Source organism: Belonocnema kinseyi, chromosome 5 (assembly GCF_010883055.1).
Source record: "Belonocnema kinseyi isolate 2016_QV_RU_SX_M_011 chromosome 5, B_treatae_v1, whole genome shotgun sequence".
NCBI classification, from domain to species: domain Eukaryota; kingdom Metazoa; phylum Arthropoda; class Insecta; order Hymenoptera; family Cynipidae; genus Belonocnema; species Belonocnema kinseyi.
Window position 1 is genome coordinate 84158333 of NC_046661.1, and position 4792 is coordinate 84163124.

The window sequence follows — 4792 nt, forward strand, 5'->3', positions numbered from 1 at the left end:
GCCTTCACTCAATTTTACTGTGAGAAATTTGAGCGAAGATCTCGTAAACTCTTGCCTTGATTTCCCGGAGTTCTCAACTTGTATCTTTTGACACATAACAAACAAACAACTTCGCTCACATCTTAGCAGATCGGTTTCCACCATTCCCTGAAAATAAGAACTTAATTCCTCATTGGCAAGCGGGATTTTGAAAAGATAGGTGTTGTTAAGACAATATTTGTATATTAAAGACCGCAGTTTAAACTATAATAATTTTTTTTAAACAGAAGCACTCTCTTTGTAATTTTATTTGATTTGAAACGGGCGTACCCATCTGTGAATCACATACAACTCTGGAAGAAACTAGCGAGACTAGGTTCAAACAGTAAACTGATTCGGTTTTTTATGCAATTGTATGAAAAAAACATGAACTTTGCATTCAACGGCAAAAGATCAAAAATCTTTATTGTAAAACAAAGGACGACTCAAGGAGAATCCTGTATTCCAATACTTCTTCCTTTGTTCATAGGTGATATTGAGTGGGTCTTTAGAGACCACGTGGTGTCGGGTGTAAGGTTGCGAAAGGTTTAAGATGAACTGTCTCTGGCTTTTGCAGACGATATTGTCATTTTGGTGAAGTCTCTAGTGGATGCACAAGTAAATCTGAATATATTAGAGAAATACCGTAGATTCAATAACCTTGACAACTATTTAATTATGATAGGAGCATAAATTGGTTTGAGTACAATATTCAACCCCCCTATAAGGGATGGATTTTTTCTTTATAAATTCCCGAAAGTGACCAGAACGAGCCTGACACATATCCTGCCGCCACTGATGTCTATTAAATTTTTACCCATCTAAATTAGTCTGACTTCCGTCTCCGTTTCAGTTAGTTAATTTTTCGCCTTCAGTCTGTTCGTTATCCACCGCCGTCGAGTCAGGCCATGTTCCGTGGAAATCAATAAAAACTTCGTCGCCGTTGATTTCTGTTAAATTCCTGTTGTAAGTCGGTAAAAATCCTGCCGTCGTCGTGTGAGCAAAAATTTGGTGTTCCATCAAATTATTCCAATTTTCACGTAAAAATCATTCTTTTGTCTGGAGTCACTATAATTTCTGTAGTTCAATAAAATGAATTAAAATCTGAAGCCCTTGTATTATAGGAGTTCTGTGAAAATTAGGTGTTTTAAGGGTTCACTTCAATACATGTACCCTGCGAAGAAGAGCTCCACTCTCAGTCCTCTCCTACGCTGCTAAACAAAATCTCAACACCACATTGAACTCTTCTTGCGAGGATTCCTTAAGTTGATTTCTCGATCTGGATTCGCTGGAAAATTTGACCTCTCAAAATCTACCTTCATCACTCCGGATATATTTAAGGGTCGCTGGAAGTTTCATCACCTACTTCAGGAGATTGTGGGGAGTTGAAGGTAGCTGCTTGGACAATTTCTTGCCCAAAGTAGGATAGTGCAAAAAGAACTACAGAAATAAAATCTTGTGAGTACTCAAAAGAATATAATAATCTACCTTTCTCACTGCTTCTATATTACATCCTTAAAAAATCGGTTTCCTCTCTTACTTTAGAACTGCCTTTTTCGAGGAATCAAGAGATTTATACAACACCTGATTTGACTCAGAACTATAAAATAATGTACTAAGTACTTAGTCTCTGTTAAATTCAGTAACAAGGTATTCTAATTCTTTATTGAATCTACCTCGTAATACCTCAAACTGTATGGTAAAACTAGAAACAAATATAAATTACAACTTAAGCGCTAGTGCGTAGCTAGAGCTTTGAGGTGATGAATAAGACTTAGAAATGCTAGAGAAGAAACTCACAGAAAAGTGTTATAGAAAGTAATTTCAGTTAAATACATTGAAATTCAACCGGGCATATTAGATCGAGATTCTCCTGTATGTGCTAGGTTGTGAACATATATTCGCGAGTCAGAACCAAAAAATAGTAAAAAAGCGGTTGATGAGATAGAGTATAAACTACAAAGGAAATTCAGAGATAAAGATCTCCTAGCAGCTCTAAACTCCAGTTATTATAATTTTTGGAAGATCATTGTCATTCTATTATCCAAAGAACAACGTATCACGGTTTGGGCTATAAACTATTTGATTGAAAATTCAATTCTTTTTGGTTGAAATTTAAGCATTTTCGTTCGAAAACTAGTTCATTTCGTTAAAGATTAATCTTAATAGGCAGGAAATTCAACTAATTCGTTAAAAATTGATCATTTCTGTTGAAAATGCGGCTTTAATTTTTCACTCTAACTTTTTTGTCAGAAAATCGTCCTTTATGAGCGAATGTTGAACTATTTGGCTGTAAACGCATCTGTTTGTTTAAACGCTTATTTGTATTATAGAAATAATGATGACCTCTTCTTTAATTTCTTTCCATTTAAAAACGCGTATTAGTCAAATAAAATAAAATGTGTACGTAGTTGTTCATTGCATTTTTCCATTTTTGTATTTTCTGTTTCGATTAGTTTTTAGGCCTTGATTTAGTTCTGTATTGTATTTTTTCGTTAGTAAGTATTGTTTTGGTTAACTCCTAAAATGGGTGACGTTAAAGTCAAAAACAAAATCTTGTCGAATATATTGACAGGTAGTATAAAGTCAGGCTGCAGCTCTGCGAAAAAAATGTTCCCTGTGAAAGTTATTGGGCTCTAACGAGGAAATGCAAAGAAAGTCATGGCATTAAGACACAGGTCAGAATGACTTAGTCAATAGCCAGCCAATGGAGGAAAATCATGAGAAGGATGTTTTCAAGACACCTCCTTCTTGACTCTCACGTAACTTACGCCTTTCTTGCCCCCCCCCCTCAAAAAAGAAAACAAAGAACAAAATAATATATAATGGGTGTTGGCGTGCGCAGCGCGCAGTTGTGATCAGCCCCCTTAGTACTTTTATAATCATAAGAACAATAATTCGAGCGCTCTGCTATCATTTTTGTGCGAGTCATTTTGTGTTCACAAAGGACGGGCGATTTGTTTCTGAGTACATATTCCCGTTATAGCCGGCCAGTGTGGTACAATTATTTCAATTGGCGATTGCTTTCTGCGTAAACATTCACGATACTGCGAGGCAGATTGCTACATGTGATTTTGTTATTCTGCTTTATTTTCTCTTTGAACTGTGTTACTTCGTGGATGAGTAAACGTTAGACCCGCTAAATTGTATAGTCGGTCTAATTTTTTTGTATGGTGTTAGTAGAGCGTGTTTACTAAAGCAATTCCTAATTAAATACTTGCATTCTATAATTGTAAATCTTTAATCACAATGGCATTTAGAAATCTTTGACGGTATTACGTTTACGATGGACGATTTTCTCCTCGTTTCATGACTCGAATCGACGGAGATAAGAATGCTGGAAAAAGGGAAATCGCTATTCACAGACGATACGGATTACGAAGATCGCGAATAGAAGTTAGACATATGACAAAGATATGCTCTAATTGCGATCGATCGATTTGTAACGAAATCGCTGCTATGGAGGAGGATCCCAAATGTTTAAGACTGAATGTCTTAACACAGACTACAAGTACCACTTGCCTTCTCTGCGATTCCGCTGATAATACACAAAGATTATCAGTCGAATGCAAAGTAAATGTTTTCATTTTATGCAATATTTACATCCCGGAAAACGTGAGATCATGTCCGCATCAGTTAAATGATGAAGGTTTAATTCTGCAGCCACGTTTACAGGGTTTACGTTTCATTAACAGGCCACACGTAATAGAGGCCCTCTGCTGTAAGCATTTTTGCAAGGACTTCGTAACGTAGCTTTAAGTCAGACTAGACTTGTTGACGAAAATAGCCTGTCTGACACTGAATTTGAATGTCTTTGTCCTGTAACCAAAGAACAGTTTCGAGAACTGTTCACTTTTTATGATAGAGTGCCCCGTGAAGGTGGTTAAAATTATGTGGAAAAGAGAGATTCGCTAATGTTTTTATATAAACTGCGTCAAGGTCTATGGGATGCTTTTCTCAAGGTCATGTTCCAATATCGAAGTAGACAGTCAGTTAGTGGAACCAACGCGACGGTCAGACAATCCTTAATGCAACGTTTCGTACCTAACAACGTCGGATTTGACGCAATTGTGCGAGAAGATTACATTACCAGGCATGTGACTGATTTCGCTAATCAATTATATAATCCGGAACCACAAAATCCTCGAGTTATTGCTTGTATTGATGTCTCATACTTTTACACTCATAAGAGCAGCAACTTGGGGGGTCTGCGACAGTCATATTATACATACAGTTTGGGTATTACCTAGAAAATGTCAATTCTTCTTCCACGACATCAGCATCAACTTACAACAGAAGATGCTAACGAATCTCGTCTAGTGACAAAGTCTAGATGGATCGTCGAAGCTAGGAACGGACACATCAAATCGATTTTCAAATTCTTTCAGCAAGTAGTACAGATACAACACGTTCCTAGCCTAAGCGATTTTTTCGGATAGCTGGAACAATAACACAGGCCCACAAAAAAAACAAAAGTGTCTGTGCAATTGACCAGACCTATATATTCTTATGTATTTTTCGGCGCTGAATCCGAATTTGCAATAAAAAAGTAGGGTCCAGCTACTTTTTTATGGGGTTTTGCTCGAAAAACCTCATTTTTTACGGTTTTTTCATGGTTTTTTTTAAATAAAGAAAAATTTTATTTTTTTGACTTCATAATCGAATTCTACGAGAAAAAATACATCGAAAACCATGTTTTGATTTTTTTTTTACAAAAATTTCAACCCACCATACGGCGATAAAAAGGCAGAAAATCGCGAAAAGTGAAAATTTG